The sequence below is a fragment of the Mirounga leonina genome, unplaced genomic scaffold (assembly GCF_011800145.1).
Source record: "Mirounga leonina isolate KUSES-001 unplaced genomic scaffold, KU_Mleo_1.0 Mir_195, whole genome shotgun sequence".
NCBI lineage: Eukaryota > Metazoa > Chordata > Mammalia > Carnivora > Phocidae > Mirounga > Mirounga leonina.
In genome coordinates this window covers 4,465,651-4,478,661 of record NW_023270490.1, presented here as the reverse complement: position 1 = coordinate 4,478,661, position 13,011 = coordinate 4,465,651, and the positions used below count along the sequence as shown (strand labels likewise).

Below are 13,011 nucleotides of genomic sequence, written 5' to 3'. Positions count from 1 at the left end.
CCACAGAATACACAGCAGCGCCATGATGTCACCCCGGGACTAGGTTATTAAAGACACAGCAGCAAATCACAGAGCACAGGCATCTCCAAACTCTTGCCGCGTCTTTCAACTGGGGATATTCCTTTGGATTTCCTGAATGGCCTATTTTCAGCAGTTGGCAAGAGCAAACAACTGACTTTGGCAATGGAGGAAGTACCCGAAGATTCCTGGATTATTCCAAGCCAAGAGGATCCTGAAGACGGAGAGAAATGGGCTTTCGTCTGCTCTGGAGGGAAGATTTTAGAATTCTGAGCAGGATAGCAGAAGAGCCAAGCCCCCTAGCCGCCCTGCTCTCTGCCTGCTTTTGCACCTCCTTGCTGGTGACCGCACCCCATCCAAGTTGCTCTCTATGCTTCAGGGTCCAGGTCTGTTACCTATAAAATGGGAACAAAACAATAGTTATTTCCTATTGTTATTTGATCAGTACTTGACTTAATCTGTGGAAAGCACTTAGCACTGTGTTGGGCACATGGCATGTGCTAGACATATTTTTGCAAATATTAAGAGCCCACAATAAATGAATGTTTCGAACACTGTGCTGAGTTAGGTACTATGATAATTCCCATTTACTGATGAAGAAACTGAGGCTTGGGGGTGTGAAGCAGCTGGGCTTCTGTCACCCAGCTCATTAGGGGTGGCACTGAGATTCAAGCCCATCATTTCTGCTCTTTGTATCTGTGCTAAGGTTGGGTCCAAAGATATTTTGATCTATAAATTCACAGAGAGGAAAACTAGTTTCTAAGGATATCTAATAAAATTTTGTAGTGATAGATAGGAGTGTTTTGTTCTAATTTGTTTTGGTTTTGCTCCGTCCTTCTGTGTATAATTTCTTCCTTCCTTGCTTCCTGCCTTCCTGCCTTCCTGCCTTTTTCCCTTTTCATCCCTCTCTCTCCCCCCAACAATAAGGGTATATAATTTAATGACTTTTCAAACAATAAAGCTAAAATATACCATGTAGTTTGTCCCCCAGGGGACGTTTGACAAAGCCCAGTGACATTATTGGTTGTCATAATTGTAGGGGCAGGAGGTGCCACCAGCATCTAGTAGGTAGGGCGAGGGATGCTGCTAAACATCTACAGCACACAGGACACCCCACAACAAAGGATCATTGGTCCCAGACTGTCCCTAGAAACCCTGCCATAGGGCAAAGCCCCTTTTGTAAGGGGCCGATTCTCTGCAAGAGCTTCTCCTGCTGCTGCACTGTGTGGACCTTGATGTAACCACTCTCCTCCCTCCCGAGGCCATGCCGAGATGTGCTACAGAACGGCAGGCGAGAGCCACAGACTAAGGGCTGGAAACGGCGTGATGGAAAAAGAAACACACAGAAATGTTTATTGAGACCTTACACCAGGTTCTGAACTAACTTCTTTACATCAGTTTTTGTTTTTTTTTAAGTAAGCTCTATGCCCAACGTGGGGTTTGAACTCACCACCCCAAGATCAAGATCACGTGCTCTGCCACCTGAGCCAACCAGGAAACCATTTCTTCACATCGGTTTAATCAGTTAGGAGTTGATGTATCAATTATCCTCAGGACAACCCTGCAAAATAGGTGCCATTTTTACGTCCATTTTGCAGGTGAGGAAATTGAGGCTCAGAGAGGTTAAGTAACTTTCCCAAGGTCACGTATAAAGGAATCAGAAATTTGGGGATTCTCACTCAGGCTGCCTGAACTGTTCATTTTCCTCTCAAGAATGTTTGGTGAAAATCCCCAAGTATTACCCTCTGAAGAGCAATCAAAATGGGCTGTCAGCACCGCCAGTATATTCCGACTGTTCTACTCAGACTATGAACCAGTTACATCAATTCCAAGTAATGCCAGTGCATAATTTTTTTGTCGCAAAATATTTGATCATTGGCCAGGCTATTTATTTTTCCTTAATGCAAGCCTATCATCTACCTGCCAAAGCCATAAGCCCATAAATGGAGGCAATCACAGATGACAGTAAAATCTTGATTCACTGGAAACCGATGGCATGAAGCCCGCCTTCTTTTCTTCCTATTTTTGGCCCATGTGCCCCGTTTTTAGAAATCAGGTAAATCATAGGAAAATAACCTAATATTCAGAATTTGTTTTTAAACCACAACCAAGGAAATACCGCTTCAGGGAAGTCTTGAGGTTAGTGTAAGTGTGGCTCAAATTGTTACAAGTTCATTGGAGCTAAACTCCCAGGTCAGACCACCAGTCACTCCAGAGAGACTCAATGATGCTCAGATACTTAGAAAGGAAAGATTCGAAGATGCTGAAAAGGTTTTCAGCCACAGGGGATGATGTCAAACAGGTTTTCTGCGTCTCCTTGAGCTCTGTGACAAATGCCAGCCACTAGAAGCCATCACAAAACCTGAGCAAGATGATTCATCGAGCAATTTCTTTCTTGAGTAGTATTTGAATCAAAGCCCCTTGCCTACCTGGGCGCCCTGGCTTCCCCCCCAAAACGGCCTCCGCCCCCAAGGTGGCTTCCCCCCCAAGACGGTTTGCCCTGACCACAGCCCCTGGTCACTTGGGCCTCATCTCTGCTCCACGCCTTCCTTCCTGCCTCCAGCAGCATGTGCACCCGCCGCTCCTTCTCTGCCCCTACAGGGCCCTCATCAGACTGCTGACCCCTTCTTATCCCTTAGGTCTGCGCCGGCCCCGTACGCACCCACCAGTCACACTCCTCACCTTCACGCAGCTAACCTTCCTCGTGGGGTGCACTCTAAAATCCATATGGCTGACCTTCAAATCCCACTGGCCATTTAACTGCCTCTAGGACTTTGAAAAGATACTTATTAACCTTTTGATTTTTTTTAGTTTCCCCGTTTGTAAAATAGGGAAGCACGACGTGAGTTGATATAAGGAGTTTAGGATACCGTCCGCCATGTAATAAGTATTACATTGAGGTTGTCATGTATTAATAAATACAATTATCTTATTAATTGTCATTATAGTAACTATAACAGTATTCTATTCGGTTCTGTATTGATTTATAGATTTTTTTTTTGCTTCTGAAGAGTTTTATTAGCTTTCCTACCAGAAAAGAAGTGTCACGAGAGCAGGGACTCTGGGCCACAGTACCTGGCATGCAGTAGGGCTCCCTATAACTATTTGCTGAATGAATGAATCAAGATGGCGTGTTTTCTTTGACCAAGTACAGCAGTGATACTCCCAGCAGGGGATGGGATAATCCAACCAGAAAGGGTTTCCAGAATCTGAATAGAAAGTCCTAGAAGATTATGATTTAGAGGGTTATCTTGAGAGATGGGAGAAAGCCAAGCGCCTCTGTCAGGAGAGGGCTCCCACCCTCGAGAAGCTGACTGCGGCCAACGCGCTCACTGAACATTCCACGGGAAGCTGGCTTCCCTGCCTGCTCCCTGGAGAATCAGAAAGTAGTAACCTGCATCCTTTCTGAACCTCGGTTTATTTGGGTTGGAAGGGAACTTTGAAAACAAACTTAAAATGTGAAGTGTAAGACTTCAAGGGGAAGCTAAAAATAGCTAAGTGGGATAATCCTTTCCCCCTGTTGCTGTTAGCAGTATTTATACTACTGGTCAACCTTGGGAGGGAGGAGAAATAACGGCTTCTTCAGAGGAATGCAGGGGGATTTGCGGTGGCAGATGGCCCGTGACCCCACGCTCGGGCACACACCATCTTTAATAACATCTGTTTATGCAGAATGTTCTCATTTTCTTACCACTGACCTGGCCAGACAGCAGTTTTAAGACATTTGTTTAGTTTTACATTTTCCACAATCTCCCACATTTTGCCTGATGAAATATTTCAAGTCTCGATTCCAGTCACTTTGGGAAAAGCAAGGCCAGCGGCTCCTGGGTGCAGGGCAACTGCCTTTACCTAGGGCCCAGTCACACTCCCCCTCACCCTTAGGTGCTGGCCCTGCACAACACCCTCGATGCTTCACGTTCATTAGCAGCCCATCTCTAACAAGTGGATGAGATAGGAGGGTTTTTTTTAAGATTTTATTTTTAAGTAATCACTATGCCCAACGTGGGGCTCGAACTCACAACCAGGAGATCAAGAGTCACCTGCTTCTCTGACTGAGCCACCCAGGTGCCCCGAGATAGATTTTGGAAAAAATTCTTGATTGATGCAGAAGTGGAGGTTCAGCAGAAGCCTTGACCAGGGCCACACAGCTAGCAAGTGGCAGAACCAGAGTTCAAAGTCAGGTGCGCTTGAACCAACTTCTGCACTTGCTCACAATACATATATATTCATTATATACATAGAGAGAGAGAGCATGTGTGCCAAGACTGTGTACCAGACAATATATGAGATCTAGTGGTCAACAAGAACAAAAACGCTCTTGTTCTCATGAGCCTTACATGCTACAGAATGAGATGGTCAAGAAGTAAAGAGGGGCGTCTGGCTGGCTTAGTCAGTGGAGCATGCAACTCTTGATCTCAGAGTTGTGGGTTCGAGCCCCACATTGGGTGTAGAGATTCTTAAAAATAATAATAATAATAATTTAAAAATAAAGAAGTAAAGGAGCGTCTGGGTGGCTCAGTCGGTGAAGCATCTGCCTTCGGCTCAGGTCATGATCTCAGGGTCCTGGGATCGAGCCCCACATTGGGCTCCAGCCCCACATTGGGCTCCCTGCTCAGCGGGGGGTCTGCTTCTCCCTCTGCCTCTGCCCCTCCCTCCACTTGTGCTTGCTCTCTCTCTCTCTCTCTCTCTAATAAATACAAATCTGAAAGAAAGAAAGGAAGGAAGAAAGAAAAGCAGAGGGAGGAAGTGGTGGGGTGGGGAAGAAGAGTCAGCTGTACTTTAGATAGGGGAGTCAGAGAAGCCTTTTGATGAGATGATATTTGAGTAGAGACAGAATCAAGTGGTGGCTACACCTATTTAAATGGCTCTTGGGGAGGAAAGCCCTGGTGGCAGAGGCAGGACTACAAGGGTAGTGCCTGGGGCAACAGTGCTCCTGGGCTGGGAGCAAAACACCAGCGAATTAGGAGGGAGCAGGAGGAGATGAAGTCAGAGATGGTTATTTCTATTGTTTAAAGGTATAGTCACACAAAACAATACTGACCCGTTCTACTGATCTCATCATACAAAAGTATCTGTTAGAATCCCGTTCGGTCCAAGTAGCAGAAAATCCAACTCAAAATAGCTAAATAATAAGGCATGTTATCATCTCACATTTAAAAAAAAAAAAAGTCTGAAAGAAAAGTCGCTTCAGCTAATTCAGCAGTTCAGTGGCCTCTTGAATGACATGGGCTTTTACCGTCTTTCAGTTATGCAAACCCCAGCATATTGGCCTTGTCCTACCATGCTAGCTCCCTTCGTGTTTGCAATATCATTGCATGGCTCCAGCCATCACATGTTCACACAACTACATCCAGTGGCAGAAAAAGAGCTCTTCAGTTTCTTGAGTCTCTCTTTAGGAAGAAAGAACCTTTTCCCCAAATTCCTTGGCACCCTTTCCCTCAAATCTCATTGCCCAACATGATGTCCCATATCAAAACATAAATTAATCATTGGTAAGAGGAAATGGATTATTCTAAATAGTTTAAGCTAATTAGAGCCCACCTCCTGGAGCTGATATGAATAGTCTCTGAAACATATGGCCACTCTGAAGAGGATAGATACCTGTTAGAGAGAAGGAAGTAGTCAGGTAGCAATTGGTAGACACTGCTAGTTGTTCAACAAATATCCTTTCTCTTCTTTCTTATTAATAGAAGCCTAGAATTATTTAAGATGCCATTAAGCCCAACTAAAAACAAAACAAAACTCAATATCCCTAACTCCTTGCAGATATTTTTTTCCTTGATCAAAAAGCATAGATTCTGCTAGCATGCTCATCTTTTCAGGTGGACTATGTCCCCATTCTAATGGAGCAGCCATCATGGGATCATGAAGATGACAACCGTGTGCAAAGGATGGTAGACCAGGAAGACAGAAGGAGTTTAAGTCCTTGGCGACTTCATGGAATCGAGGACTTTTTATTATGTGAAGGGAAAAACAATCCTAGTGGTTGACCCACCATTTGATAGGTCTCGCTACACGCAGCCAAGGCAGCTTGCTGTTAGATAACCAGGGGTATCTGCTACATAGAGGAGCCTGGGTGTTCTTATGGGGAAAGATCATAATCTAATCCAGTCTGCTCATAGCTCAGGGGGATATCTCCCTCTCAACGTACAAAAGCATATAGTGGAGCGGCAGCGTTCATGCATTTAACTTACCAAACAAGCAGAGAGACAGAGAAAGCCCTTTGCTGGCTTTCAACAACCTTCCAAGTTCAAACTAGACCTTGGCTTTTGACGCATCCAGAGAAAAGGAAAGCCAGAGCCAAAATGCTAAGAGAAACAAAAAATGTTCATCCAGGACTTTTGAACCTCCAGGAACCCTGATCCTGGCAATTAAGCAATTAAAGATGCCAACTGACCCTCTGCCCTTGATCTTCTTCCTAGTGACAGAAACTCACACGCAAGTCTGGAACTAACCTTTCTACTCAGTGAGTGGCTGAAGAAACATATTGCATCATCTAAGAAGGCAGGCAAGACTACACAGGTGAATCATTTAGCGTGGATTTATTGAGAGGGTTTCCTCTGAGGTTCAACTTAAGAGAATTTAAGAGAAATCAGAAAATGCCTATGCTGCCTTAGTTCTACATTCTATCACCATCAGTTAAGCCGGCTAACATTTTATTTTATTTTATTTTTTTTTTTTTAGCAATCTCTACACTCAACGTGGGGCTCGAACTCACGGCCCCCAAATCAAGAGTCACATACTCTTCCAACTGAGCCAGCCTGGCGCCCTGCCAGCTAACATTTTATGAGCACTTAGTATTTGCCATGGATGATATGACACATTTTATATGGAATTTTCTCATTTACAGTTCACAAGTCTATGAAAGGACTGTGATTATCCCCATTTCACTGAAGAGGAAGCTCATGCAGAGCATGGCTAAGGAATGTGTCCAAAGGGGCACCTGGGCGGCTCAGTCGTTAAGCGTCTGCCTTCGGCTCGGGTCATGATCCCAGGGTCCTGGGATCGAGCCCCGCATCAGGCTCCTGACTCAGCAAGGAGCCTGCTTCTCCCTCTCCCTCTGCCTCTCTCCCTGCTCATGCTCTCTCTCTCTCTCTGTATCTCTGTGTCTCAAATGAATAAATAAAATCTTTAAAAAAAAACATACAAATATGATTATTAACCTGTGTTAACTAGGAGTGGGATAGTGCTGATATGTGAGGCTGGAGGACTCGAGGAACAAAGGGAGAGAAAAAGACTAAACTAACATAAAAACATACGTATCAAGTGTTCACGTGTATGAATTTATGTATAATTATAATTGAATATCTGTTAATGAAGAAAAGCATTTTTAATCCATTTTGGTCTAAGAATGTCCAAATGTGCTTCCAAATCCCATCCCCCCCAAATGACTGACAGTATAATAATTAAAGTTGCGGGGCGCCTGGGTGGCTCAGTCATTGAGCATCTGCCTTCGGCTCAGGTCATGATCCCAGGGTCCTGGGATCGAGCCCCGCATCGGGCTCCCTGCTCGGCGGGAAGCCTGCTTCTCCCTCTCCCACTCCCCCTGCTTGTGTTCCCTCTCTCGCTGTGTCTCTCTCTGTCAAATAAATAAAATCTTTAAAAAAAAAAAAAAAAAGGAATGTGTCCAAAGCCATGCAGCTTTTAAGGGGCAGCTCTGGGATGCACATATGGGCCATCTGATCCCCCACACTCACATGTTCAACATCACACATAAAATCTGTGAGTCCATTCAAGCTCACTGAAAGGCATTCTGAAGGCAATTGCTAAATTTAGTGTCATGGACTCTATTTCAATAGGGTGCATTCAAGACAGCAATCCAAGGAAGACAGTTTATTGAGAACAAGATTTTTTTTTTAATTTATTTTTTAATTAATTTTTTAATTTTTTTTTTAATTTATTTGACAGAGAGAGAGAGAGCACAAGCAGGGGGAGAGGGAGAGGGAGAAGGAGGCTCCTCACTGAGCAGGGAGCCCGACTTGGGGCTCCATCCCAGGACCCTGAGATCATGACCTGAGCCGAAGGCAGATGCTGAACCGACTGAGCCACCCAGGAGCCCCAGCATCATCCTGATTTTTAAATGATGAAACAGAGACTTAAAGACACCAGGGATGCTGTTCGTAGTCTCAAAACTCGTGTGTGCAGGACATGGCACCACGAGCATAAAGGTTGGCCCTACACCAGGACACCTAGCACAGAGAGGTGAATTTCAGCTGAAACCTAGCCCTTCCTCCACGTGCCATGTGGGGCCCCTAAAGATTGCCCATGCAGCCATCAACTCAAAGATGCAGCACTTGCCCTGAGGGAGGACTTTTTTCTAAATAGCACAAAGGTACCAGATGACTAGTTTGGGTCCCACCAACTAAAATGGACTTCATAGATGCTAAACATCTCCAAGCAAAGATGAGGACTGAGGTTTCTCTTCATTACCAGCCTCCTTGTACCAGTCTGGAACTAACCTTTCTACTCAGTGAGTGGCTGAAGAAACATATTGCATCATCTAAGAAGGCAGGCAAGACTACACAGGTGAAGAAAAACTTCATTTTTCTCAACTATAAAGTGGGGACAATAACAGCATCTTCCTTATCGGGTCGATGTGAGCATTGAATGGGTTACTCCTTGCAAAGCACCTAAAACAGTGCCTGACACACAGCTATCCGTGAGCCATGATCATTCTTCATTATAAATTGTATCATCGTTGTTAATTTTACATTACTTTTGTACATGCTTGAAACCTATCACTTGCCCCCCCCCCTAAATTTCTGACTTGCACTTTTCACATTGGAACCAGGTCACTTTTACCTGTTTTCTCTTAAGCAAAAACCCGTGCAGGCCATCCATGGAGACATTTAGATCCTGCCTTTTGAGTTACTGTTGTAATGCAAAAGGACCCAAGTTTGGGATCAAAGTCTACCTTTCAGACAATGCAGTCTAAATGCGAAGCTGGGAAATCCCATTCTTTTGTTTCCTGCTCTGCTCCGAGAGAGACCGGCTGTGTCATAGTTGTTTTCCATTCTGTGATTCAGTCTTCCTTTCTGTAAATGAAGGGGCACACCCCTTGAGTAAAAGAGAGCCTGCGATTGTCTAGGATTATTAACTCTGTCTTGCAGAATCACGTCGCCACCCACTCACAGCAATCGCGTGTGGTCCTCAAAGATCAACAGCTGTACAGTCACCTGCGGTAATAAACAAAGTATAAATAGACAGGTTGCTGGCGGGGCTTGCAAACGCTCCTTGGTGTGTCCCTGATGACAGAGGTAAAATGAGTCCCTTCCCCAAAGTCTGAAGTAGGTATTTTAGGGTGAATCATGCTTAAGTAAACCTCTTCTTTGGATTTTATTGTGCTCTCGGGATTTTTCCACAACCTTTAGCATAAGAGGAACCTGGAGATGCCTTGGACTCCACCTACATTAAAAGCTGATAAAAACTATGCCTGTCTTCACTGAAAGCGTTGGGCAAAAGAGATTGGGAATCCCAACTGCTCCCTGGCTAATTGTTTCCATGCGTGAGTTAACCTGTATGCTTCTCTTCCCTCCTCTGTAACATGAAGGTTGCTTCCTCTGTCCACCTCCAGCTTGCTCTGAGGATCAAATGAAAAATAATATGATAATAATGCTTGGAAAAGGACTGCAACAAAATCTAGCATTGGGATCATCTCAAAGGACCTATTCTTTATCTCATGAATAAAGACAAAATTTCTTGCAAGACTCTCCTTTAATAGACACAGATTCCAAAAGGGGCGTGGGGGTGAAAAGAAACTTTTCTAGGACTGTTCTGTAAATCTGACTGCCTCAGGGAGACTGACAAATTTCTGCCGACCAGTGATGTCTCCGATAAAGTTAGAAATCCGAGCCTTGAGAAAATAATGTGGCGGCTCCACAAATCCTAATCAAGATCCACCCGTGCTGGTCGTTTACTCTTTGGGCGCCTACGATGAAAGGTCCAGTAATTAAGCACGCTGCTCTCCTGCTCTCAGACTCGTCGCCGGGAAAGCTGCTGAGCCCGTGGCTCGCTAGCAGCCACGTTTTGTTGAATTCCTGGTGTTTGTGCAAATAGAGGTGGAGGTATTTCTCCAGTTCACCATCCTCTCCATCCCCAGGCTCTGGACACACCTCCCATTTCCTATTTAACAGACTGATAGGGAATAAATTCAACAAAAGTAACAAGCCTGTGAAACGTCTACTAAAAGCTAATCTGAAAGTAAGAAAGCAACCAGGTTGTTTTACAGTAGATTAACAAAAGGCTGGGGGCGCCTGGGTGGCTCAGTCAGTTGAGCGTCTGCCTTTGGCTCGGGTCATGATCTCGGGGTCCTGGGATCGAGTCCTGCATCGGGCTCCCTGCTCGGCGGCGGGGAACCTGCTTCTCCCTCTCCTCCCTGCTTATGCTCTCTGTCACTAACTCTGTCTCTCTCGCTCAAATAAATAAATAAAATATTTAAAAAAAAAAAACAAAAGACCATCTAATTTTGTGCCTAATCTAAAGGACCCTCCCGGATCCACCGCATCCCTGTCTTTGTCTCCGAAGAAAGAGATGTGATTTTCTCTTTAATATTCAAAGGTTTAATTTGCTACCTTAAGCTAGTAGGATGTGTATTTTGAAAGATAAATTTAAAGAACCACCCGTCATTTGGGATGCTTCCTATTTCTCAAAAAAAGAAGAAGCAGCTTAATAACTTTAAGCAGAGTATGAGAGAGAGGGAACCGTACGTTTCCCTTTTGTTCAACAGGGACGTTTCAATAACCGTTTTAAGTAATCTACCGTTTGGGGACTAGGTAAAATTCTGTCAAGCTTCCAAACATGATTTAACTAAGGAATGCCCCAAACCAGGAAGTCCTTTGTGCCTGGGGCCTCCTCGTTCTTAGAAGTTAAAGGGCTTTCTGTTTATTATAAAGCTGATTCCTTGAGGGGGCTTTTGTTTGTTTGCTTTTGCAAGTTAATTTTATTTGATTTTTTTTTTTTTTTAGATTACACAAGCAAAGGCAGAATGCTGCCGTATCTATGACTGAAAATAGAAAGTTGCCCAGCTCTCTCTCTCTGACGCGTACCTTCCCCCGCCCCCGCCTATTTCTCCTCTACTTCCTGTGTTAATGGTGAGTGTATTCTTCCCATCCTTTTTCTATATTTTTACAAGAATACAAATGTCTATATTTTACACACACACATAGATACATGCCTTTTGTTTTTAAGGAAACCATATAGTATTCACCTGTCTACAACTGTGTTTTAATCAACATCAGCCTTTGTGAACCTGCGTAGCCCATCTCACGCCTCCGAGCCTTTTTCTGAAGACACTCTTGCTCATGTAGAACCACATTAATTTTCCACGGCCTTCTACATGCAGCTTCACATCTTCTCAAGGAAGATTTCAAGCCTGCGAGAGGAGGCTCACTTCCTCTCCTGCCCAGAGGAAATAATGCTTTCACGCTTTGGAAACAGCATTACCATACCTTGTCGCCCTATTCCAGTCTGAGTACCCAACAGACAAATTATACTTTTCTTGTTCGCCGCGGCTTCGAGTTCTCAGGATTAGAGCAGCCCCCTGAGCCAGAGAGAGAAAACAGTAATAATTTTTACAAGGTGCTGTGCCCTGATGGAGGCAGAGGTTTAACCACAATGACAAACTGCTCAGCTCAACCCCGCCTGCCTGGAAAAGCATCTGTTTTCTTTCCCCTGCCTGGTTACTAGTGGGTTTTGTCACCTGATTCATAAAGATGAGATTGCTGAAAACAACAGGCGGCCATAAGGCCCCAGGAAATATAATAGCCTATAGCTCCTTTCTGAGTTGTGTGTGTGTGTGTGTGCGTGTGTGCACACGGGTTTTGCATGCACGTTTATAGCAGTAGCACTTGGCCTGGAAAGATGTTCTGCCCGGGAGAGACAGGGATTTCCCCCTGCAGCAGGTAAACCAGCCCAGGGGTTGGAACCGGGCCCACTCAGCTTCATTTACTCCTTCATTCATCCAGTCAACAAGCACCAGCCCCCTCTTTTAAAATAGACTCATGGTTACAGAGGCACCCCAGGGATCAGATTCCTGGATTCAAAGCCAAGCTCTGCCATGCCCTAGCCCTGCAACTTAGGCTCCGTATTCCGCAGCTGTAAAATAAGGAAAAACACAAGTCCAAATCTCTTACCCAGATCCTTAGAGCCGAATAGGGTTTGGAATTCAGAATTTTCAGGTTTTGAAAACGTGATCTGGTGCGTACGCTGTATTACACGGGATCTCCCGCGGGGCCCCGGGACAGCCCCCCATAATCGGCTTCATCCATGTGTCTGCAGAGACACATACGGCAGTTGAATTAGTGAGAGAAAGGTAGACAATCAATAGCCTCACATCATTCAAGTCATATTTTGTAGCCACGTGAGTCAGGTCAGATCATTTTGCTGCCCAATTTATTTTTTAAAAGGATAGCTTTTGGAATGTCTAGGTGTGTGGACCCCAAACAGCATCGACCTTAGGGAGTGGTAAGGAGGATTAAATGGGACAATACCTATAAAACATACTTGAGAAATGCTCAGTAAGTATCTGCTGAGCGCCCACTATGGCCAGACTCTACACACGGGCAGCTGAGTGATAACCACAAGGCCAGCACGTGTTTTCTGAAAAGGGTCAATATCTTCATCTTGTGGACTCTCCGATCTCTAGCACAACGCAACTCCGCTGCCATAGAGCAGAAGCAGCCATGGACAATACGTGAAAGAATGAACATGTCTGTGTTCCAATAAAACTTTATTTACGAAAAGGGACAAGAGGCCGAATTCGGCCCACCCGCTGTAGTTTATGAGCCCCTGATGAAGACAGACATGACTCCAGCTCTTCATGGTGCTTGTATTTGAGTGCAGAAGACAATCAACTCATCGAATAATCAAACAAATGTCCAATCTGATCATGATAGATATTAAAAGGAAATAGAATGTGCATTTAGCAAGATCTGCAGGTGATCCGTGTGCACCTTAAAGTTTGAGAGGTGCTGGTCTGGTCCACCCCTTTCTTCC

At 44.7% G+C, this 13,011-nt stretch overlaps 1 long non-coding RNA gene across 1 annotated transcript; it reads right to left on the bottom strand.

Annotated features, from left to right (window-relative positions):
• Positions 1-388: 388 nt before the first annotated feature.
• LOC118024097 lies at positions 389-9,255 on the bottom strand. The gene is made up of 3 exons (XR_004682995.1): positions 8,933-9,255; positions 1,469-1,579; positions 389-413 (listed from the first exon to the last, which is right to left on the bottom strand). It is a non-coding gene; the product is annotated as an uncharacterized LOC118024097 (long non-coding RNA).
• Between the last annotated feature and the right edge of the window lie 3,756 nt (positions 9,256-13,011).